Genomic DNA, 26,153 nt, shown 5'->3' with positions numbered 1-26,153 from the left:
TAATATTTAATTTAATTTACTTCAAATGTAATGCCGACAGGATTAAGCATCGGTTTGTGAGGAATTGCTTGGATTGAAACTTCCTGGGGCTGATGATCACTGTCCCCTTTATCTCCTAAGCGGAAACCTGATACATGTTATAAAAATGAAAGGGAGACTAGAGTGTAGTCTATGGTGGAGTTTGCAGTTTCTGAGTAGAATGAGGCGGCCGGGGGGGGAGTCGTCAGTGAATCTTCCATTTAATGCCCTTAGGTTGATGTGCTCCAGGTCTTCTAGCAGCTCTGTACCTGTCTTGGTCGGTCTGCTATGATTGCTTTTGGTTTGGGCTGGTATGTTCCAATAGAAGGACTGGACCTGTATGTCGTCGTTTGAGGATGTACTTAAGATTTGTTGGTTCAAATCCCCAGAGAGAATGAGGTTGGAAGTGTTGTGGGAACTTATGATTAAGAGCAAATGTCCGATTAAGGTTTTTGTGTTTCGGATTTATGTATGTGTTAACCAATAGCACCTCATCCTTAGAGCCTTTGAGGTTTAGGTGGATCTTGACCGAGTTCACTGATGGTAGTGAGGATAAATATTTCTTGTGCACTATCAATTTTTGTTATGGCAATGTAGGTGGCTAGGCCCCCTGATAGATTACCATATTTGGATTTCCTCAGTGCTGGAGTGTGGAAGCAGATGTACTCCTGTAGTTGGTATGGGTCCACTAACCACAATTCCTGCGGGAGGACAATATCAAAGGTTTTTAGATATGCAAGGAATTCGACATGGGTTATCTTGCTGTTCAGCCCATTGATGTTCCATGATCATAGTCTCAGGGTTGTTTTATCGTGGTTTTCCTGTTTTTTGTATGAGTTGGTTTGTCATTGTGATGATCTGGCTGTGTTGATAGTTCTAAGAATCTGGGAGTTTACGGGGAACGTGGGGTAATGGTGATTGTGGCCTGTTAATGTACCCACTGCCTGCTCCCTATGGGCTGACCGGCCAGGGCTTCCCTGAGTACCAAGGTTGTTTTTTCTCTGTTGCTGTTTGTTCCCTGCCGCTTGGCTGCAAGTAGTGGGAGGGGGTATCCTATATTGTATTGCGGCGAGGTTCGTATGCCCCATGATTTAAAGATTTCCCATTCTTCCAGAACTTTGTTTGTGATTTGGATTGAACCCCAGGTGGCCTTAGTGGAGTAGTTACCCAGGGCCTTGTCTGCCTTTATAAATTCTATAGAGAGGAGATCTGTTGTGTTGATGTCTCTTAATGTTGGTATTGTAGCTAATAGTTGGAGAATATTCCCTCTGTTCAGGGTGTCTCACAGATCCCTTTGGAGTCGTACTCTGGGGTGAAGAGAGTAATGCTAGTACTCTAGGGTGAAGAGAGTAATGCTAGAATTTGTTGGCTGCCAGGCTGGAGGGGTTCTGGAAGGGTATTCCCCTGGGTGGTTTTGACCAAAGGGACAAGAGTGCTGCCAGATTGGCCCGTTGCAATTATTGGACTTTGGGCTTTCTCGGTGCCAAAAACCCGGGGGGGCTTCTGAGCCGGGATCTGTGCTTCTGCTTTGGTTTGTGATGAGGGAAGGCTCGGGTACCCGGTTGTCTTTATTGATGTCCCATGCAACATTCCCTGTACCTCAACTGCGGCTATATTGTCATCAGCGTTTTCACATTTCGCTACCCTTGTCACTGGAGTTGGTGCCTGGGCAGTACTTTGCTTTGTGTGCTCATTAGCTGCAATGGTTGTGTTGCGCACACTGGTAAGTAGCAGCATATTGTATCTGAGGTTGCTCCATCAAAGGCGCATATTAATCCACACATCAATAGTTTGTTGAGCTCATTGCTGTGCGTTCTGCTAAATGCATGATCTTTAATTAAACACAGCTGTGAGTTTCATCTATTTATCGAAACCCACAGACCCGCGTTAGCTGTTGGTACTGAAAACTGGGCAGAATCCTCCTGCAACCCAGATTTGCTAGCTGCACTCCCACTGGGTTTTAACATTTTTAGATGTGATAGGGAATCCAAGCGTGGAAGTTGTGCGGCAGTTATTATCAAGTACAACTTAGAGGACTGCTGCCAGCCCTCTCTTCTTCCTTTCTGCCAAACACTCTAGTTTGTCATTGAGGTCAATACACAACTTTCAAAGGCATGGTCCTTTATCAAGCACCTGGCCCTAGAAATATTTTTACTCAGAGATAGCCAACCTTTTGGAGGAATGTATTTTATCCTCCAATTTCACACTCCTCTGTGGTTTTAGTTGTCACCTTGTGGCCACATCAGATCCTGATATCTCAGCATTTTTGCAAACCTTCTCCGCTTGGATCAAATAGTTGATGGTCCAACGCATCAGGCAGGTCACACATGGGATGGCATTTTTACCAACAATACCTCTTTGTCTAATGTAAGGACACTTCAACTAATATGGTTTGATCATAGCACGGTCTATTTTTAAATATTCCTCCAACAGACCTGTTCCAACACTAATGACTTACCATCTACCTTACCTTCATGGGCTTGGTGCAATATACAACCTGATCTTCTCACCAATGCTCTGTCTGAAATACCAATGGTTTTCTCAAATAATGCCAAGCCCGCTGCCAGACAATACAACAGCTGGCTTGAAGTGGCTTCTAACTGGCTAGCTCTTTTCAAAATGGTCAGAGTCAAATGTCAGAACCCTTCTGACTCTTGGTTCTCTTTGTAACTTAGGGCTTGTAAACAAAGTTGTAGAGGGCAAGAAAGGAGATGGAGAGCTGCCTATAATGAGGAAGAAAGGACAAAATATAAGCAATATTTCGCTTTTTATAAAGCTCCTCTTCTGAAAGCTAATGCCCCCTACTTTACGGAGAAGATTGAGGATTAAAATAAACTCCAATAAAGTGCTTTTTCAGGCAGTTACTGAATTAACCACAAACTGCACCAGAAAATTCTCGGTCACTAGTCAATCTTTCTGTGATACCCTAGCCAACTTCTTTTGGGAAAATGTATTCAAGAATTTCTTCACTTTGGAGTCTTCTATCTTATTAGACAATCTCTCCAGTCTGCCCTCTGAATCAGCCATCATCTTGAGCGATTTTACTGCTCCATCCGCAGAAGACATTACTATTTTATTGAGAACTCCACTTCCGCTTTGGTGTTCCATATGACACTTGCCTCCGAATGTAGCTAAACTTGCTGCAGAGGTCAATGCGGCCAAGCTAGCTTTTATCCATCAAGCTATGTTTAAATCTGTTATCCTCCCCACCATGTGGAAGAAAGCAGCGGTTGCTACCTGACAGGGTCGGTGCCTTTCCTTATTTGGACTAAGATACGGAATCGGGTATCTCGGAACGTGTTATAGCTGTCCTTATCATTGGATGACTATCTATATAGAACCATCATTACATTGACATGCTTCACCTGGGCTACTTAATAGACAACTTTTCTGCATCGAATTGTATGTTTTTTAAAAAAGGAATTTGATTTTCATTCCCAGCAATACTACCAATTGAAATAGTGAGGGATTAGTAAGAAGAAAGAAAGAATCCAAAGACGGTGATACTTTATCCATTTCTTTTCCCTGAAGAAGTCCAGAGGTGGACGAAACGCGTCGGCTACTTTGGCTGCTTTGGAAGTTTTTATAATTGCATGACTAACTGCACAATAAAGAAGAACATTTTGAAAAAGAAAAAAACTCTAAGGATTTGGACTTATTTAAATCATATTGTATAAGTTGAGTGGTGCATTTGGTGCTGTTTTTTTACATGTGGAAGAAAGCAGCACTGCATCCTCTTCTTAAAAAAGCCTTGATAGACCAGAAGGATCCCACTAACTAGTGCCCTATCTCCTGCCTCCCTAAACCTGCCAAAATAGCTGAAAAAGTCATTAACAGCCAGTTTGTGGCTTTCATTGAATCTAACAAGTGTTTGGACACCACCCAATTCGGCTTTCGAACTGGTTGTGGCACTGAGATGGTACTGATCAAGGCAACGGAAGAGATCAGACAGGCATTGGATCAGGGCAAAGGGGCAGCCCTTATCCTGCTTAACCTCTCGGCTGCTTTTGACACTGTCAATCACAAGCTGCTAATAGGCTAGCTGGCTAATTGTGAGATATCCGCCTCGGCCTCGTAGCTGATAAAATCCTATTTGCTTCATCATGAGCAAATAGTTAAACTGGAGAACTATGTTTCTCATCCTTTCTCCCTTCCTTGCGGGGTCCCCCTGGGGACTCAGAGATGCATCTAGCACAAGGTAAGTGTTTTTCTTCTTTTTAAATGTTATTTTCCCTCATCGTCGTCTGTCGACTCCCCCACACCCCACCGTTCTTACCTGTACTGGCCACTCCTGCTCAAAATACCTTAAACTTAATGCAGGAAAAACCGAAGTCCTAGGTTTTGGAGCCCAATCATCCTTTTGGACTCCATCCAATTGGCCAGCCATTATGGGTTCTCTCCCAACGCTGGTAGACAAGGCCAGGAATCTGGTGGTGATTATCAATGACAAACTGAATATCTCAGGACATCAAAAGCTGCACTGGCTTCCTATCAAGCAAAGAGTCACTTTCAAGGTGCTTTGTCTGGCTGTGACGTTCTTAATCACAGCTTAAAATGGTACTGCCCCAACAGAAGTCTACGCTCTGCTAATGCTAAACTAGCTGTAATACCCAGGTTCAAATTAGTCAGGTGGGATTGCAAGAACTTTGTGCTGGGAGCATCTAAGGCATTGAATGCCTTACCTCTTTTCATCAAAATGGCACCTAGTCTTCGTGCATTCAGGAAAGATTTAAAGATCTGGCTGTCTAGGTCTTTGTAATTTTGTTTAACATTGCAGATATAAGCCACTGTTAATTAAGAAAAAGCACATATGCCTTGCTTAGTTTGATAAGTTTCCATGAGATGATTTTTGGAGTCCCAGACAAATATTACATTTTGCTGTCTAGATGCTCCCTTTGTCCTTTAGCTTTTATAGAGGCCAGTTGCCTCCAAAGTATACTAGCCCTGACCAAGTTACATGTTCTTTCTGCTGCACAGGTGCATGCATAGTGAATGCAGGGCTTAACCAGGAAAGATTCAAAACTGCAGAGTCTACAGCAGATTATCTCTGATGTCTACAGTAGCACTTGTACTTTTAAAGCTCAGTCTCTGTGTGGACATGCATTGTAGGTAGGCAGGCCGAGCAAGGCTTGAGCCTGGCTGAAACTGAATATCTGGCCCTGGGTCGCCCCTCATCCCACCAAGACTGGTGAACCGAAATAACCAAAATAGAGCTCTACCAAGCACTCCAAGTACCTGCTAACCCCATAAAGACTGGATAATTCCTGTTTGCCAGCAGTGCCAAACAGTCTATGAGTCTGCATAGCTCTCCAAATTAAACCTAACAGGCTTTACAACCCACCTGACAGAACAGGCTAGACAGACCCCCTGGATTCAGTTGTGCCTGTTGCTTAAAGAACGCTGTGGCAAGAAAACCAAAGCAGCATGGATCCAACTTTGGCTCCTGAAAAAAGTTAAATCTTTTCTTCCCAGAGAAGAATTCACAACAACAATTCTAGCCCTATTCCTCTCCCACCTATGCGGTGGCAACGCTCTCCTCAACGGCATCCTCAATACTACCCTTGCTCCCCTAAATGCATCCTTCATACAGCAGCATAGCTAATCATAGGACTCAAGAAATGGCACCACGCACCCTTGTGGCAAATGATCTACACTAGCTCTCGTGCAGTCCTGTATCAACTTTAGGATCAGTTGTATCACTTACAAGGTAATCTACCCCTAGATCCCGGTTTACCAACCCAACAAACTAACAATATCTGGAGGTCAGTAACAGAAGATGATATCCTATATTGTCCGATTGGAGACTAAACCAGCCTTCTCAGCCTGCGCCTGAAGGATCTGGAACATCATTCACTCAATAGCAGAAGATCACCAACCGTCTTACAATTCAGGGAGAAACTGAAAAGGTATTTCTTCAAGGAACACTGCATCAGATAGACTGACTTCTCATCTCTTCCAGTAGCTTGTGTTCATGCAGGGCTTTAAACATATTCACAGATGTCAATGTAATAATGTATGAAAGTGTGTTCAAGAAATAAACCACTGGCAAAGGGATATTACATTTTTAGATGATTATGTTGTTTTATCAAATAAATGGCTATTCTCAAAGGTAACTATACATGTGAGTAACTCTAAGCATGTAAAGTTACTCTTTTTTATGTTTGAAAAACTTTACTATTTTTGGCTATTGACCATTTGCAAGTATAAAGTTACTCAACAGTGTAAACGTACACGTCCCTACCTCCTACTATAGGGGGTGGAGTCAATAAAAACATTAAATGTGACCACAAAGTTATTACTTAGTGACATTTACGACCACATTTGAAATTTCACACACTTGGTACAAACCTCGGAATCAATGCGGAGGTCTGCTATGGCAAATAATAGTCAAATTAATATAAGTTTATTATTGTTAAAAAAAAGAAACATTTTATAGTTAAATATTTTTGTACATTTATTTTACATGTAGAATATTTTCTAAAATGCCCCTGCACTATTAACTGCATTTTAAATTAATTGTTAAATAACTTTAAGTATATTGCATCAAAGAAAAATTATTTTCTAAATACTTTTTAAACCCATCTAAAGTAAATCATTTCTATTTTATTTTAAAATAAAATACTATTTATATATAATTTCAGTTCAGTTCAAAACTTTATTCGTCAGAGAAGAAGCCATAAAAGTACAAATATTAAAATTAAAACAGAGCATAAAACATTTAGTCAAATCTTCATAATACAATCAAACTACAAAATAATGCAGCAAATGGAATAAAAGCTGAATTATCTCTGGTGCATGACACTTGTTCTCCAGCTCATAGCTCTCTAAATAAAGGAGCATAGTTAAAACATACTGAAGATCATACATGCAGTTAAATACGAGGTTAAAAAGATATGTAAAACATAGCTCTTTTCCTCCAGTTCATAGCTTTCAAAATAAAGACAGCAACATTAAAACATACTTTATAGTCATTCAGTGCAAGCAGGAATTTAAGAGCTTCTCTATGAGTTCTAATATTCTGTGTAACAAACAGTGGTTTCAGATAATAGCGCCTAAGCTGGGAGCAGAGATTACAAAACAACATAAAGGGGCAGATTATGAGGTAGGTCGGAAAGTATTCCAACCAAATCAGTCTCGGAATGGTTTCCAACCAAATCTGATTGGGGGAGTCCGACCGACCTATTACGATGATTCCGAACATAGTTCGGTCGGACTCCCATTGAATTTAATAGGAGCCTGTGTTCTGACTGACAACACTGGCTCCCATTGAAGAAAGGAGTGGTTGCGGTAAATCGTGCACCCAGTGGCGGGCACTCCACGGTGCCTGCCACACTGTGCATGCTTGGAAAGGGGAGACCCATGGGCACCCTCAAAGGCCCCATTCAGAGGCCCCTGGATACAAGGGGGCCTTCTACTGGCCCCCAAAGTCAGATTCCGACAGCCGATCCGTGTTGGAACAACCCATTCAGAAAGGCTGTCCGAATCCAACATCATAATCGCTCGGACGGAAACACGGTCTGGAGACCAGTACAAGTCGGCTCTGATTGACTTGGTTACTTCGAATGCTCTTCGGAACTGAGTCCGACAGTCAGAACGGTTTCCGACTATCATAATCGGTCATTCAGGAATGTGTCCGAGTCAGTCGGAATAGCGGGTTCCGAATTGGATTTGGACGAACCGAATGCCAATCTGAGCCTTTCTGAACGACATCGTAATCGGCACCAAAGTGTATCGTGCTTTGTAAACTAGTAACATCACATCGGCAAGGGGTCAAAGAAGACATATTGAGGGAAGCAACCAAGTAATGCAGAATTCCAAGTCTTAACCTGGCTAAAACTAAATGGTGTTGAATGTTGGCAACATATGTTAAATAATTTTGGAAGCATTCTTCGAGCTCATGAGACATATAAAGTGCACCTGTCTTCTTCGACTTCTCGGTATCCACCTGATGCTCAAATCTATGTTGTAAGAAAACATCCTTAATTCTTTTTTTGGATAGGGATAGCAGGAGACCGTTCTGGTAAATTAAATAGGGAGATAAAAGAAGGAAGAACTGTGGTGGCTACTCTGCTAAGTAGGAGGATCGTCGCCCCACTGCTTCAGCTGGAAGCTGAATACAAAAAATAAAATGATAATAACGTTAATTATTATCATTTTGTTTTTGTGTTCAGCTTGCAGCTGAAGCCAGGCGGGCCAGTTGGGCTCCCCGTGTCACAGGGGAAGGAGTGGTGGCAGCACCTAAAGTGCGCATGACGCTTTAGCTGGCCGTCTTAGGCCGGCCACAGTGTCATGAGCACTCTGCATGTTCTCCATGCAGGCTGTATTACAGCATACGAGAAGAACATGCACAGCCTGCCAGCCCCCATCTGAGCGCTGAACCACAGCACTCAGACCAATCATAATACTGCTGAGGCAGCATTGTGATTGGTCAGGGGATTTTGGGAGGGTGTGTGCTGCCTGCCGAGAGGAGGACGGAAAATAAAGAGGCGGCAGCCAGTGGTTGGCGGTAAAGAGGTACGTGCAATTTGTTTTTTATTATTCCCCCTCCCTCGTTCCCCCCCTCCCACTTCCCCCACCCCACCACCACTGGTCGGTAGCAGCCACTACTGAGAATTAATGCATTCCAACCAGGGGATACACAAAACATTCTCTAGTGCTAGACAATCTAATTTGATAGATTTAGTAAAACTGGTTTCTTCTTCGGACCAAATAGACACCCAAAGTAAAAGCGGTCTATGAGAAATAAAATCCTCCAAATACAAACTGCCCACCTCACGGTGGGCAGAGTTGAGGCAGAGGGTGCTAAACAGAGTGAACATTTCAGGAAATTGTTTGCCTCTACTTGCGAATAGCTTACAAGGGGCCCCACAGGCCCGCTCCATAAGAGGCGATGGCCACAACACCTGCCCTCTATATCTCCAACATTTCTTTAATGGGGTGATTTTTATAAATCTTTTCCTTGGCATTTAGTATCTGTTTGAACAAGGAAGCAGGGCTCTTAAATAGAACTCCCAGATAACAAAACAAATTGACTCTAGAAATGATGGTGTTATCAACAAAAAAAATAACATTTTGTTGATTTATAACCGCAAACAATACTAAATGTTTTCAATTTGTTGATCACCATTTTTAGTTCTAGCATTCAAGACCTCTTGTATATACTTTAGTATATACTTATATGTTTATGTACTGTGTGGGCTCTGGAGACCAGCCCTAGAACTTGCCTGCTTCCACTTCTGGACTTTTTTTCTGTTCAACTGCCTCTATTTAACTGTCTTGATAGAAAACGACCAGTAGAGGTCAGTAAAATACCAGAATTGCTTTCTGCTTGTTCAACTGCCTCCATTTAACTGTCTTGATAGAAAACGACCAGCAGAGGTCAGTAAAATACCAGAATCACTTTAGCATTCTCTAGATTCAAGTCCATAGAAATTGTCTTCCACGAGCACCCTTAGACAATAATATATTTTTCAAATCTTGTATTTTCAGTAATATGACCAGACAGGGACCCTGATTTTATATTAAAAACAGAGCTCTGGACTAGACCATTTCCCGCTGAAAGGCAATATTTCCCTCCATGTGTTCCCATTCCTGGCGCGTCACGCAGTTTGGTGCTTACTTTCCCCCATGTTAAAGAACAGCAAATGTTTCAGCACCCAGGCTAATGTGCTGCATAGCTAAATACATATACGGTCCCTAAGGCGAGACCGATTGCATTGCAAATTCTTGTTTTAGAAGCCATTAGATCCCCAAAGGTGTTCATCAGTCGCTTCAAGCGGACCGGGATCCTAGATAACAGAACAGCATCAACAGCATATATTAACACTGGTATGGGACAACCGGCGGCACAAGGGGCGTCAGCTAGTGTGGACTTCAGGGTATTGTCCACACCAATCAATATGCAATCAAGGCGGAGGGCTGCTATTGTAAAGAATAATTAATACAAGTTTATTATGGGTTCAAAAAATATTTTATCGTTAAATATTTTTGTAGGTAGAATATTTTCTAAAATGCCTCTGCACTATTAACTGCATTTGAAATTAAGTTTTGAATGATTTTAAGCATATTGCATTAAAGAAAAAATATTGTTTAAACCCATCTAAAAACACTATTTATGAATATTTCATATTTAATTGCTTCTATACAATTTTTTTAAATAAAATAAGTTAATTTATTTTGACATGATTTCAGATGTGTTTCTATTTTGAGCCCCTCCATTATTTTCTATAGGAGCGTGTTGCAGTACCTGTGAATGGGCATGCATAGTGCTGGACTTGGTGGCGATCTAAGGTAAAGGACATGTACAATGTGTTTTTGTCCTTTTTACCTGTGGCAACTTTACTAGTACAGTTTGAAAAAAGGAGGAGCCTAACTCTCTGTGGGGGCTTGCATGTCTCTCCCTAACCCCCTCCGTAACCTTTACTTAACCCCGCCTTACTCCTCTCAAACCCCCTCTCTTTAGTTTTAAAAACCCCACTTTTTCAGCCACTCCCTGGTCACTTCCTCATTTACTACTAAAACCTATACCTACCTGCGTTCCCTAGTCGTGGTGGAGATCTCAATATTTAAAAGATAGGAGAGGCAAAAGTATAGACCATTGAACGTAGGTCAGTGAATCGCATTTTGTAGTACGTCAAAATGCATTTTCTGTATAGGCCCCACAGATGTTGACACATTTAATGCTTCTAACTACTGACTTCTGTCATTAAACTCTAGTGTATCAGTATCCAATTTTACGACCTGTGAACACATAGAAGTGGATCCTGCCCTGGTGGGATTAGAATACTTGACCTTCAGATTACTTTAAATGTTTTTTGAGTGTTTGCTGCTTTGACCATTTTTCCAGCTGAGCAATGTAACAAACATTTGCATTGCTTAGCATTCCTTGAAACACAAATTATAAAAGTGTAGTGGGTGAATTTATGGGTTTGCAACTCAGTTTCAAACAATAGTTCTGGAGCAGACAGACGCAAAGCAAGTCTCAAAGTTGCTCGGGATCATACAGATGCAATTCTACACAGCGTTAATGAGCTATAGAAGGCTTTGGCATGACATGGCGTTGGCTGAGTTATTGCACCGGGGCGTAGTTTAGTCAGTAAGATTAGAGGGGTGTAAGCTTCAGATTTCCCAACAGTCACGCTGGCATATCTTGTTAAAATATATTTGCAGAAGCAGTACACGAGAGGCGCTTAAGAGGCAATGGAAAGAGAGAGGAGTGCAGATTGTTAGGGTACTTAAAGCATAATCGTTTTCAAACAAACCACGTTTTACGGTAGAGGTGAGAGAGAGTCTGTGAGTTTTGTCTGTGAGGGCATGTTAAAAACTCCAGAGTGAAATCCGACAGATTCCTCACCTTGATCGGCTGAAAGCACCTGTACCCAACTATTTACTACAGAATACGGGGCTCATTTATGAGCCCCTGCGTCACTTTTGCGCCGCCGTGCGTCACTTTTTGTGACGCACCAGTGGCATAAAACATGCGCCATGTTGCGCCATATTTACAAAGTGACGCATCTAGGTAGATGCGTCACTTTGTAAACCCCTGCGCCACATTATACCTGCGCCAGGTATAATGTATGCAAGGGGGGCGTTTTGACGCAACAAAGGGTCGTAGAAGTGACGCAGTGAAATCTACGAGATTTCACTGCGCCACTTCTAGTGTGCAAATGCGTCAATTTCTTGCGCCTGCCTCACAGCAGGCGTAAGACTGACGCAGGCCCTTTCACATGGGGCTTGCCCCATGTGAAAGGACACATTGCTGGAGTTGCGTCACTTTTGTGACACACTCCACCGATGCGTCACTTTTGCGCCTACAGATACAGACGTATCTGTGACTCCTTGCGACATGATGCGTCATACTGTAAATATGACGCATCACTGGAGTCGCAGGGAGGGCGCAGTGAAAAGTGGCGCATCACTGTTTTCACGCAGTGATGCGTCACTTTTCATAAATGAGGCCCAACATTTTTTAGGGGGTGTAACACCCCAACCCCCCCCCCCACACACACACACACCTGAAGCTACGTCAGGATTTATACTCCTCCTGGACTGTTGAAAGCACATTATATATAGTCCCCTAAATGCCAACTGTTGTGACTTTGAACGGCAGAGAGGGGGGCTCTCTGGAAACCAGCTCTGCCTGGATTAGAAGAAAACAGAGAATTTTTGAGCTGCTTAACAGGCTCCTTTGTGAATGCTGTTTGCCAAAAGTCACCTTTCAACGCGGGGGAAATACGAGCCTCTTTGGCGAGGAGAGTGGGGAGCCCAGAAGCAATATTTGCTCCTTGAAGCTGTCTAATTGAGCCTAGTGGGAGACTGGCATACACCGAGTTCCGAAAGCGCAAACATGACATTTGCAGTGCCTGCAGGACATTAAACCGATCAAATTTAAAAAAAGATCTTTTTCGGTAGCAACTTGTATTTATCCGTTACAAAGATAGCTTGCTATCCAATAGTAATTTTGCAGGGTTGCAAAACGTGTTAATATGCACGAATGACTACGTAAATAGCAAGGTCCTTATTTATGAGCCCTGTACGCCACTGTTGCGTCATGTTTTGTGGCTTGCAGCGGCATTAAATATACTCCATATTTACAAAGTGACGCATCTAGGCATGTGCGTCACTTTGTAAACCTCTGTGCTACATTATACCTGTAACAGGTATAATGTATGCAGGGTGGGCATTCTGGCACAGAAAAGGCTCGTAGAATTGTCGCAGTGAAATCTATGAGATTTCACTGTGACACTTCTAGGACGCCACTGCGTCAAATCCTTAGGCCTGCCTCACAGCAATGAAAAGACACATTGCTGGAGTTGCGTTTGTTTTGAGACACACCCCAGCAATGCGCTGTTTTTGCACCTACAGATGCACCTGGAATACTGACTTATCTGTAAATTCTTGCGACATGGGGCGCTGTACAGTAAATGAGGCCCCACATTTTTAAATAGAGGCAATGGTTCTCTGTTATTGCGCATCTAAACCAAGCCCTTGTCTATTCCAAAGCAAATTACATTAGTAAGTGAACAACCTATATTACCTCTTGCTACTTATGGTATAAGAAGGTATAGTGGAAAGAAAACAACTCACAGCGCTAAATTATATGAATACAAAATAGCAGCATACTAAAGTTTTATAGATGTTGCTTGGCTGAGTCAGATTCAAGTTACATTTGTCACAATTTCCAGTTTAATTGTATCTTTTACATTAGAGTTCTTCAGTACATAACAATAGTTCTGTTATTAATCAAGCATGAACCTCAGCTGTTCAGCTGGCACACGTTTTGTCTCTCCTTCTGGGATTTTGTCCAGGTGGAACGTGTGCTCACTAATCCGTATGTGATGAGAGATGATGTCTAGAGTTCTAAAATTATTGTTTGATTATAAATTGTGTGACTCGGTAAACGAGTATAGTTGTTACATCAAAGATTATGTCTAGGTTTCTGCAGTCAGCGATGCTGTTTGCAGGTAATTATCAGCTGCTATTTTATGGTCCTATTAATTCAGTTGTCTTTATCTCCCAATCTTGAATGTGGATACCCCATCCATAGGGAGAAATGTGTGAATATACTAGGGGTGGGCGGAATTTGCGAAAGCGACTTTCGCAAATTATCGCGAAAATGTTAAAAATCTCCGCAAAGACGCGGAAATATCGCGAAGATGCGGAAGTTTTTTTCCCGCCCGTTCGCGGTATTTTCTGCGTGGACGCGGCTCGCCAACTTACCCATGCGGTTGCTCGCGGGCGCGGCCATCTTGTTTTCACTCTTCTCGCGGTGCATGGTCGCGAGAAGAAAGACGTGATCGCGTGACGCATGACGTTACTGCGGGCGCGAACTGTCGCGAGACAGCGCAAATGGCTACCAACAATCCAACATCTCGTGGAGAACGCGACCGGATAGGGAAAACTTGTCGGCGAACGCGGGGATTCAGGTAAGGCGATCGCGCGCGTGCGCGAATGTATTATTTTACAGCGCAAGCAAGAAACAAATTATCGCTAAGCTGCGGAATGCGGAAATTTTGACATTTTCGCGCTCTCCGCGGAACACGAAGATGTCAAATTTTCGCAATTTCCGCGAGCGGAACTGAAATTTAGCCCAGGCCTAGAATATACACAGCGGACTGATTGCAAAGGTACATTTACATGTGAGTAAATCTACACATGTGAGTTTACTCTTACATTTTTGAGTAAACTTACTACTTTTGGCTAATCACCATTTATGAGTGTAAAGTTCATTTAAAAATGTAGGCTTACATGTCCCCACCGACTGAAATAGAGATTGGAGTCAGTAAGAACATTATATAGACTAAAGTTACTACTACTAGTGACTTTATGACCTTGTTTGATTGTCACATTTCACGGAGACCACCGCCATAAGGACGGTGATCTCGATATGGTAAAGTATAGGGAAATATTTCAAAGTTTTAAGTTTAAAAAATATATAAAATATTTGTAAGTTAATGTTAATGTAAATAATATTATATACACATTTTAAATGTAGAATCATTTAAAAAAATGATACAGCACTATTAACTAAATTTACTAAACATGAATAGAAGGAATTTAAATTAACTTCTTTATTTAAACAAATTATATTTATTTATGTTTTCATTTTAAATTGTAAAATGGTTATTAAAATATTTTAATAAAATAATATGTATTTATAATATACAGTTTATTGTTTCTGCATTAAAATAAATATATATATATTTTTTAAAGTTTAAATAAATTAAGTTACTTTAACAGTATTTCCTAGTGGTGTTTATTTTAAGTCTCTATGTCCATTATTTTCTATGGAAGGGTATTGCAGTATATCTGAGCGGCCATAAGTGGTGCCAAACTAACATTAGATCCAAGCTGGAGTATTTTTTAATCAATCAATCATTTTATATATAGCGCTGAAAATCACCTGTGAGGGTCTCAAGGCACTGGAGTTGCTAGCTGGCGCAAGGTGATCTGTCAATTCGAACAAACAGGTCTTGAGTTCGCTCCTGAATTGCTGGAGTGATGAGGCGGTCCTGAGGTACAGGGTAAGGTTGTTCCAAGCTTTGCCAACAGATGTGAGAAAGAGCATCCTCCGCTGTTGGCTCAACAGATCCGGGGGCATCTGGAAGGAAGAAGGAGGTGGATCATAGCTGCCTTGTCGGTTGGTGGAAAGTCAAGAATTTGTTGATTTATGCTGGCCCTTCGTTGTACAGAGCTTTGTAGGCATGGGTCAACATCGTGAACTGGAATCTCTTCTGGATGGGAGCCAGTGTAGCTCCTTGAGGTGGGTTGTGATGTGGATCTGGCTGGAGAGCTTGAAGTTGAGTCTTGCGCTGAGTTTTGTATTGTCTATATTCTATTCAGGAGGTGTTTGGTGATTTCTATGTAGAGTGTGTTCCTGTAGTCCAGCATGCTGGTGATGAGGGCCTGAGTGACAGTCCTTCTGGTGTCGACTGGGACTCGCCTCAAGATCTTGCAGAGCATGTGTAGGGTGTAGAAGCAGGCTGCTGAGATTGTGTTTACCTGTTGCTTCAGGGATAGCTTGCTGTCCAAGATTATACAAAAGTTGCGGGCATGGTCTGTTGGATCCGGAGGTGGGCTGACTTCCGCAGGCCACCATGTGTTGTTCCATGGTGAGGTGTTGTTCCCAAAGATGAGGATTTCTTTTTTGTCTGTATTCAGCTTAAGGCAGTTGTCCTTCATCCAGTAGGAAATGTTCAACATATATCTGTGGTAGTTGGCTCTGGTGATAGAGTGGTCTGCTGACAGAGGGTGAATGAGGTGGGTGTCGTCGGCGTAGAAAATTATGTTGAGTCAGTGCATTCTGACAATGTTGGCTGGGGGGGTAATGTACATGTTAAAGAGGGTGAGACTGAGGGATGATCCTTGGGTGATACCACAGAGGATCTTCTTGGGTTCCGAGGTCAATAGTGAAATGGTGGAAGAGGAAATCTCTAGGTTCTTCTGGGGAGGTATGAGGTGATCCATTTGAGGGCGTCTCCCTGGATTCCGATGTGGTGGAGTCTGGTGATCAGGATGTGATGGGAAATGGTATACAAGGCAGCTGATAGGCCCACATCTTCTACAAAAATGTATGCATGCATGTGGGAGATCTCCACAGTTAGAAAAGGATCTCTATGGAGAAAAGAGAGGAGAGGCATAGGCATAGACCTCCACATGACGATTTGTGAATAGCATTTTGTAGAATGTGAGTAGAACTATTGTAGCACTACTAAACAAACTACAAAATGCAGTTTGTGTGTAGACCCCACAATGTCTACAGTGCAATACTAAACAATGATCTCTTTAGTGTGTCACTGCAGTCACTGTGCAGATTACGATCTGATTTACCTTCAACAAAGCTTGGTATCATGAAGAACAACCCTTTTGAAACTTCAAAATTCAAATAAATATTTGGTAATGACATAGATGCCAAAGATGCTATTACTGTTTTTGAATGCCAGTTTCAGCACTAAATAAAGTAGCAACATTTGGGATAGACATTTCCACAATATCACAAACAGCTGTTTTTAATGTAGGTAGAGGAAGGCCAGATCGATGCCAGATTTTCAGTTTAACTACTGACTGTGCAAAGGTTATTTAATGAACATAAATTTATTTAATGTAGCTATTCCAAGGATCTTGCATGGATTCTGTGCCTACATCGGAGTCACATGGATCATCACATATATGGACAAGGACAGATTTCAAATCCAGAGCAGAAAGCTTCAAATCAGGTGTCTGTTTTGATAGAGATGTGAAGATCAATTTCAAAGTCACCATAGACGTTGAAACCACGGGTGCTAGTAGGGCCTCAATAGACACACAATTAGGCTCAAAATGGAGCTGAAGTCAATATGATCTTGTGGAGCAGGAAGACAAGCAAGGGCTAAGTCCCTGGCAAAGGAGATCCCCATCATAGCTCTCCACTTTTAGCAGGATTGTATGGCCATGCGTTGTATTGGTTCCTGAACAATGACTGTCTCTCAAAATTTTTTCAGCAGAAACATTATCCAACAAATATATATTAGCTAAAATATCAAATGCCAGATTATCATGAAGGCACTCCTATATAAGAAAGTTTTCTTTATATCTTAATAAAGCCGTTTAACATACGTCCCCACTCTCAATTGATGCCCCAACACTGGCTGGTCTAGATTGGGAGGCACTCTATTAATTTAAAAAACTCTGGGTAGTCTTCAGCATGCTCTATCCCACTTTGAGGAATTTTGCAATAATCAAGGTTTGGAAATCAATTCTGCGAACATGAAGCTTATGGCATTTATTAAACATAGATCCTTTAGAGGAAGGTTTGAGTTGGGGGGTATACACAATGAAGGTGTTGAGTCTTTTAGCTATCTGGGGGTCACTCTATCTTCCAGCTTAACATAGAAACCCCAGGTGGAAATTTTAACCCTTAAACGTAGGCAAATTACAGGCGTCATCTCTAAAAAAACATAGTTGCTCGTTCACCAAACCTTTTACACCAGTATTACAAACATACAATGCCAAAGCAGTCAGTTCTGCCCTTTATGGTTCAGAGCTGTGGGGTTTTACTAAGATAGATTTGCTAACTAGCTCTGAAAACAGATTCCTAGGAAAACTGGGGGTATATTTACAAGTACTTAATGCCAACAGAATGTCACTTTTTAGGACATTCTGGTGGCGTTAAGTCCTTTGCCTTATTTACAAGGCAGCATTTAGCCACTTGAAGTGCCTTGTAAATAACAACCCTTTCACACAGCACTTAGCGTGAAATGGGCTTGCAATTGGTGTTGAAGTGGGCATTCTGCCGCAACACACATTGCTTTTTGACACTGCCCCATATTTACAAGGTATGGGGCAGCACCAAAAATAAGACCAGGAAATACCTTTTCTTAAACAGGCGATACGAGGAGAAATGTTTTATTTCTCCTCGTAGATTGCTCTTTCCACATGTGCTGCATTCTGTAGTACACATGGATAGAGCGATTAGCCTATGCAGCACAGGCACCATAGCAAAATGGCACTGGGTGGCCTGCACTGGCGCTAGGCAGCTTCCTTAGCGCCAGCACTAGGGGAAACTCAAGGGTGCACTGTATACAGCGCATCCCTGCGTTTTGAAACTGACGGAGCACGGTGTTACCAATTTTGGCGTAACACAGCGCTATGCCAGTTTCTTCTACATATGCCCCCTGGTTCGGTTACTGCAGAGCACCCCACTGAAGCTCCTGATGATGGACATGAGCAGGCAATCTTTGGCAGATAGAGCAAGACTCTGTCCACTGTTGTTCTGGAGGAGGATATGGACCCAGCCGGAACTAGCTCAGTATGTTTCGGCTTAAAGGGATGTCATGGAGGCCAATAGATTGCATACAATTGTCTGGCTAAAACAGGTCCAACATTTATTTTCAGCTATAGGTCTTGCTGAGCTCTGGGACAACCTCCTCTCTAATCCACTCGTGTCGGCTGCGATGAAAAAAGAAACGTTACTGGTCATGTGTAGCTGAAAATGTAGTTATATTAAACTGGTGAGGAGGACCCACATGGCCCCCAGCAGGCCTGGGCACCGCCACCTCCTCAAGGCTATTTAATAAATTGAGGAGGGGTAAGCCTATATGGACCCGGGTCAATGAAATTATAAAATGTGGGGGGCCCACGCAGCCCCCTCACAGCCCTGGGGTTCGTCACCTCCCTAGGGTTATGAGTTAAAGAAATGCGGGGGCCCGCCAGACCCCACCGCAGCACCATGGACCGCCACCTCCCTGGGGCTTAAATAATATAATGAAGGGGGGCTGTTGCGGACCACCACCTCACAGGGGCCAAAGTAAAGATTGAAGGGGGGCCACGAAGCCCCCCTCCTGGAGCCATAGATGGGCCTGGGGACAGCCACCCCCCGGGGCAGCTCTTTCTATGTTCCGGGGTGTCCACCCTCGGGACATAGCTGTTTCCTGTGGCTTGCCAGGAGCTTTGCCGCTCCTGCTAAGCCTTAGCAAAATGTGCTCTGCTTTCAGCAAGTGAGAGCATTTTGCTTTCGCTTGTTCAAAGCAGAGCACAATTGCTTTGACAGGGAGGGAACTGCATGTTAGCAGGGACCGTGGAGCCATCAGGGACCGAAAGGGGCCTTAAGGCTCCCCCAGAAGTCCCTAACAGAGTGGGTGCTCTTGCTGGGACCCAGGCGTTCACAAGTGAGGCTGGGCCCTGGGGGATGGGGACACTGGGGAAGAAATCGGCCCGGGGGGCGGGCCAATCAGCCCCTTTCTTTAAATGTTTAAAGAGGCTGGGTAACAGGGGATGGGGTCTCCGGGGCTGAAATCAGCCTGGGGAGGGAGGGCGCTTTGCAAGATGCAAGCTGCAGAGCACCAAGATCCCTCTGCCTCCCACCAGTAAGCTTCCTGTTACAAAACGAAGAAAAAGAGACACACCTAAAAATGGTGGGCCCCATGAATATCGAAACAACAGTATCAATGGCACAGAATATAAATGACAGAATATCAAAAATAAAATATCAACTGGTAAATAACTGTAGAATTTTTATACCAAACTCCACGTAGATGTACCTAAGAGGTACATATATTTTCAAGGTATGTAGATGTGGAGTTAGGAATAGTATATCTTCCCTATATGCACTTATCTTTCGATGTTTTGTTCCTCAATGTTCTGGCCTCAATATTAGTCAGTATTGTTGGTGACAATATTCAGTAGTAGATTTCCCCAAAAATAGGCCTGAACCAGAATGAACATAAAGTCACGTGCAATAATAATGACGAATAAAAAAAAAGCTTTATTGCTGCCAATTTGTGAGCAGCCCAAGTTTATCATACCTGCAATATGTTTACCATACCTGCTTTCGGGAAACATAAATATGCAGTCTTCTCACAAAAGCTCTGATTTGACTAGAAATTAGGTTGTTTTTCACTCTAACTTTGTAACACTGTTCTCATATACCATGCTCCCTCGTGCGTTCCTCGATGTGTCTGTTACAGTCTCACACTTTTGCCGACTTGGCAACCATCAAACACTAATTTATTTTGGCGCTGTCACTGTGGACCAAGGAGTACTTGGGTTTCATTGAAGGACTGAGAAATGTGCTTATTGATTCAGAAAGCAAATGTGTAGGGAAAGGGATAAAAATGGGCTATTATACTGCATATTTCACCGTACTTCTTATGAGTATGTGTGAGTTGATTTGGGCCCTAAAATATTTTCCTTTAACACTGTATAAGTGCGTTTAGAATCTCTCATTAAAAAAATTGAGTTGGGTTTAACAACGCAGGGGCATATTAACAATGCGGCAATAACAAATTTTCGGCCGAAAAGCGGCGATAATTTTATCGCCTTATCAGCTATTGCGTGTTTTGCTGATTTTGCTGCCGTTTCCAGTACGCCTAACTTTGCATCTCTAATGAGATGCAAAGTAGGCGTGTCTGTGGAAACAACATAGGTAAATATCACGAAGGCAGCTTCGCGATATTTACAATGCGGGGAAGCGATTATTTAAATCGCGCTAAGTATGCCTTAACGCAGGAATTTAAAGTCTGTTAAATTCCTGACTAAGGCATACTTAACATGGGGGGTGGATTGTGTGGCTAAGACCACAGGCCCCTATTATCAAGGGTATCGCCGTTTTCCATGGAACATCGCTGGAAAACCAGCGATGTTCCATGGAAAACATCGCTATTGCTAGGATAGTTATCGCCATTGTGCTGAGCGTTGTTAATACAGCGCTAGCATGGCGATAATTATCTGCGATAGCCAGCGTTAAACATTTTAACGCTAAGAGCGGCCAGCGATAATTATCGCTGGCCGTTGATGATATGCCCCCAAGTCTCTAAAAGTATCCCATTTTTTCAGGTATCTCCTGTGAGAGTGTATGCGCTGGTGCATGCTCTTGTGCTTTCAAGAGATAGTGTTTACTACAAGCATTTGGAACTTTCCCATTGCTTACCATTCATTCATTGGCTTTGTTGTGACTCTTCTTTGCTCGCTCCTAATTGGCCCTCAAATACCGGCTTTACTTCCTCTTCTTTTGTGTGGAGCATGGACCAACTACTGATTGATTTAACTTGATTGGTATCCTGCATCCATCCATCCACTCTCATCACGCTGTGATTTAAGTACGATTTTCTTGATTTGCAAAGCGCTATGATGCGTCCAGCACTGGATGCATCAGAGCTGTTTGTTTTACTGTCCTGTTGGCTCCTGTTATACCACCTCTTACTCTCCCGCCCCATTGCTTGCTTATTGAAGGCACTGTTTCCATTTTATTTTAAATATATCTTGCAAAGTTGGTACCGCAGTGCACTCTTGCCTTTTCACCGACATTTCTGTGCTGATCCTTGCACACACATCACATGTTGCAAGATATCTTCTAATTCGGCATTCCAGCAGCATATGCATACTGAACATTTTGTAAGAGTTCTTTTGACTAATTCTGGTATGCGCCCAAAATGTGCCTGGTGGCCGTTGCGCCACATGCTTTTCATTTCCCTTTCGTAGCACAGGCATTGCAGAAGAATTGCCCTTGGTTCATAGGAGAATATGCAACTGAGCCCGGACTGACTAAGAGGCCCATGTTTCTCTACTTTCTATAGGTAGTGCAGCTGTGGGATAGCTCAGTGGGTGAATGCATCTGTTACTGAGATCTGCATGCAACCTACCGGACATAGCTTCCAATATGACAGGTCTGGCAAGTATTTTCACCCTTCTAGGTCGATACAATGAGGACTCGTGAATTTGGTAATTAGAACATCTGTTCACTGATTTACACCGATGAGTGATTGTGACAGAAAATGCTATGTACAAGTAACTGTTATGGTTAATGTGAAAGTTATTACACCTTTACACTTGAATCGTGTTGTTAAAAAGCTTGACACAGTGCACAACTATCATCTTGAAGTGCATAAAGGTTATATCTGGTGCAGTATAAATAAAAGAGAAATCAAAGACAAATCTTATGACTATGGGGCCCTGTGGTGTTATAGTGGCAGGCACTGGGCATAGTAGGTGAGACATGGGTCTGTTCCTGCTCTCAATGTCTGTATTGCTGTAAAGTTTCAGACTTGTTTTGAACTTTACTTCACTCAAACAGGTCACTCCAGCTTGACATTTTTATTAAATTGAGCTGGGGTGCGTGAGTGTGAAGGTTTTGCTGGATTTCGCCCTAATTATCTTGTAGTTTGGACTTCTTCCTGACCTTCCCTCAGAAGACAGCAGAAGTCCTCCATTTACAACAAGCATTGGCAAAGCCAATTGTCAATGTCTTTAAGCCATGGTGTACAGCAGCGCGGCTGCAGTGCAGCATGGCTGAAAATAAAGAAAAAGAGCTATGATGCGGTCAATACTGGCCTGTCATAGCACTTTTTTTCCTTTACTTTCAGCTGTGTTTCGCAGCATCCACGCTGCTGTTCAATATGGCTAAAAGACATTGACAAAGTCAATAACTCGTGCATAGGCTAGCCCTATTGGCTTTGTCAGTGCTTGTTTTTATTCTAAAGTTTTGGCACTGACTTATATTCGGTTGCCTTGCTCTATCATCTTTTGGGGCAGCCATATGGACTGTACAATGTAGACCTCACTAAGGTGAAATTGCCTGACAAATGGGATTAGTCTACCTGATTTAATTTTAGGGGTAAAAAGTATAGATTTCCAACTATTGGAAAGGAGTGTCATTGTACATGCTGTAGTAATCAATCAATTATTGCATTCACTAAGAAGCAAATCCATAGGCAAGCTTGTTTTGTACAAATTATCAGTTTTTTATTTCACAATCAATTGTTTTCAGAAACAATAGATCCAAGAACTCGTATAACATAGAATCATCATCCTACTCGTTTCGTCCACACTTGGACGTCATCAGGGCTGGAAAAAAGGAAAAATACATATGTCAATATTGACATCTCACCATATTACAAACTGATATTATATAGTACAAACAGCGTGTCCCCTGTTATCTCTCTCTCTTCTGTTATACATTCAACCGTTACCCTTCAAACTTGCCTCTATACAATCTTGCACCAATCCATTCACCCAGGATGTTATTTCACCTTAGACTTTTTCAATGGAGTGCCACTCCTTAAATCTGAACTGTTTCCATTTCACATTTTTAATAAATCCTGCCAATTAACTTCGTGCTGTTAAAAATCCATCCAATGATTTCCTTCGTTTGTTGATTTACTTATACAAACAATGCTATTGTGTATCACCGTATTATTTTTGTATTTCTACCATCCAGCAGTTCTCAATCAATTAATCATGTTAATAGCACCTTGAACGTACCTAGAAATTCATTCATTAGCAATTCCCTCTTTTGAGACCTTCTGTACTTGGATCATCATCCTGTTAATGGGGAAGTTCTTTTCTACACAAGAGAAATTAATCCAAATTATAATCCCTGTGTGCCTAGGGATACCTCACCCATTCTTGATTTATTACTATGAATGTGGCCCATATAATCATAATCTGATCAATACATGGCATTCACCCAGGCCACTAGTTAGCAACTGCATATGCCTATTTCATTACTATGTCTGCTGCTTTTATTACTGCATACCCATCACCCATGGTGCGTAATACAGTGAACCATCTCATTCTAATACTCCCTGATACCACCAATATCCCGCGGCAAGATGAGAAATATTATATTCAAGTCCATTGACTATTGCTCCCCAATCCCGCAGTCCAGTTTCCCAAAACTATGTGTCTCAGAAGGAAATATACACCTTCTTGAAGTCATCCTCTCACCTGATCTATGGAGCGTCTCCTTCTCCCGCGTCCGTGCCACAGCCGGCCCGATAAATCCCGCTGTCGAGCTACCACCCTACTTTGGTCTTCTTTTAAATTTACAAGGGTCCAATGGGATGCTACTATTTCAATCCTCTTGATTAACATCACTAAAATACAGTTCCCTCTCAGGTCCTCTCTTGTTTCAACCAATCACCAATCAGTGTCACTAAAACATGGTTCCCTCTTAGGTCCTCTCTTATATTAGCCAATAACTAAGTAAATCACGTAACTAAGAAATATCTATGCAGATGCAGTAGGGTTATATTAGCCAATGGGATGCGGACGAATGACAGGTATATAACTTTTAGCCATATATGTTTTCCAGAAAGTTAGAAACTAGATGGTGGATATATACCCTTTCTCTGGAATCAGAATGAAGGGAGAGACTAGCGCAGATACGGCAATTTTGCGGTCTTTTTACTTAAGGGGTGGCCAGTTTATGAGTTATGATGACCTAATGAACAGTGAGGGGCGTATAGAAATAAGAAGCCACACCCGGCCACAACAGATGAACTATTTTCAAACACCGGCAGAAAGGAGATAACTGCCGTGTCTATATACGTTGTTTTGTGTAATCATGGCCACGCCTAGCTCTAGGCAGTTCAGGCAGCATACTTTGCATGTAGCATGTGTGAGCGAGGAGGCTATGCCTGAGGGTAGGGGCCTTTGGCACTGATTAGCGATTGGCTGTAATAAGAGAAGACCTGAGAGGCAATCGATTTTTGGTTATGATAATTAAGAGGTTTAAAACTACAGGAAGGAGTAAATCGCCGTGTTGATATAAGTTGTTCTGTGTAACCTTGATAAATAGAAGGCGGAAAAGAAATGTAGCCACGCCTAGCTCCAGGCAGAATAGGCAGTACACTCTACACGTAGCATGCGTGAGCGAGGAGGCGATGCCTGAGGGCAGGTGTAATGTAATGTAATGCAAGGGTTATTTATAGAGCGCGCTGTGACCAAAAAATTGTATCCTGGTGCTAAAACCACTGTGTAAGGAGACAGCAGATAGAAGGCTGAAAGTCGCTAGTGAGTCACTAGTGAGGAATAGCCAGGATTTCAATTCCTTCCTGAATTTTAGTGGGTCAGTGTGAAATCGTAAAGGAGCTGGTAGTTTATTCAATATCCGACCTGAATTTACAGTGAAAGTGCGACGCCCTTGTTTGACTTTTTGAAATCTGCGTTCTTGGACATAATTGCCTGTGGCAAAGTGGAAAGTTCTGCCAGGGGTATATTTTTTTAATTTATTTTGGAGGGATTTTGGTCCTTTTTTGGTAGTGTCTTAAGGACAATGCAAAGAGATTTAAAGATTATTCTCTGCTTAATAGGCAGCCAGTGGAGCTCCCTCAAGGCCTCTGTAGCAGATGAATATCGAAGTCTGTTCAGTGTAAGCTTAGCAGTAATTGCCTGAATGCATTCTAGCTTTTTTAACTAGTCGGGGGCTCCTAGCAGCAAGGCATTGCAGTAGTTCAGCCTGCTTAGTATTACCCCTCCGGAAATCAACGATCTGGCTGGTAGATCAAGCAGAGGATGTAGCTTTCTAAGGGCCCGGATCAGGGCAAAACAGGTCCTGGTAAGTCCGTTCACTTGATTTTCCAGGGACAAACCTTGGTCAATAATCACACCTAAATGTTGCACCACCGCAGGGTTGCCCAATGGCTTTTCCGTGGGTAGCGGCCAGAAGTGACTTTAGCATGGAGTGGTGATTGGTTAAAATAAGAGAGGACCTGAGAGGGAACTGTGTTTTAGTGAGACTCATTGGAGATTGGTTGAAACAAGAGAGGACCTGAGAGGGAACTGTATTTTAGTGACATTAATCAAGAGGATTGAAATAGTAGCATCCCAATGGCCCCTGGTAAATTTAAAAGAAGGCCAAAGTAGGGTGGTAGCTCGATGCCGGGAGTTATCGGGCAGGCAGTAGCATAGACACCGGAGAAGGAGACGCTCCGTAGATCAGGTGAGAAGATGACGTCAAGAAGGTGTATATTTACGTCTGAGACATGTAGTTTTGGGAAACTAGACTGCGGGATTGGGGAGCAATAGTTAAAAGGACTTGAATATAACATTTCTCATCTTGCCGCGGGATATTGGCGGTATCACGGAGTATTAGAATGAGATGGTTCACTGTATTACGCACCATGGGTGCTGGGTATGCAGTAATAAAAGCAGCAGACATAGTAATGAAATAAGCATATGCAGTTGCTAACTAGTGGCCTGGATGAATGCCACGTATTGATCATATTATTATTATATGGGCCGCATTCATAGTAATAAGGCAAGAATGGGTGAGGTGTCCCTAGGCACACGGGGATTATAATTTGGATTAATTTCTCTTGTGTAGAAAACAACTTCCCCATTAACGGGATGATAATACGAAGTACAGAAGGACTCAAATG

This window comes from Triturus cristatus, chromosome 3_2, assembly GCF_964204655.1.
Source record: "Triturus cristatus chromosome 3_2, aTriCri1.1, whole genome shotgun sequence".
NCBI classification, from domain to species: domain Eukaryota; kingdom Metazoa; phylum Chordata; class Amphibia; order Caudata; family Salamandridae; genus Triturus; species Triturus cristatus.
Note: the sequence above shows the minus strand (reverse complement) of the source record.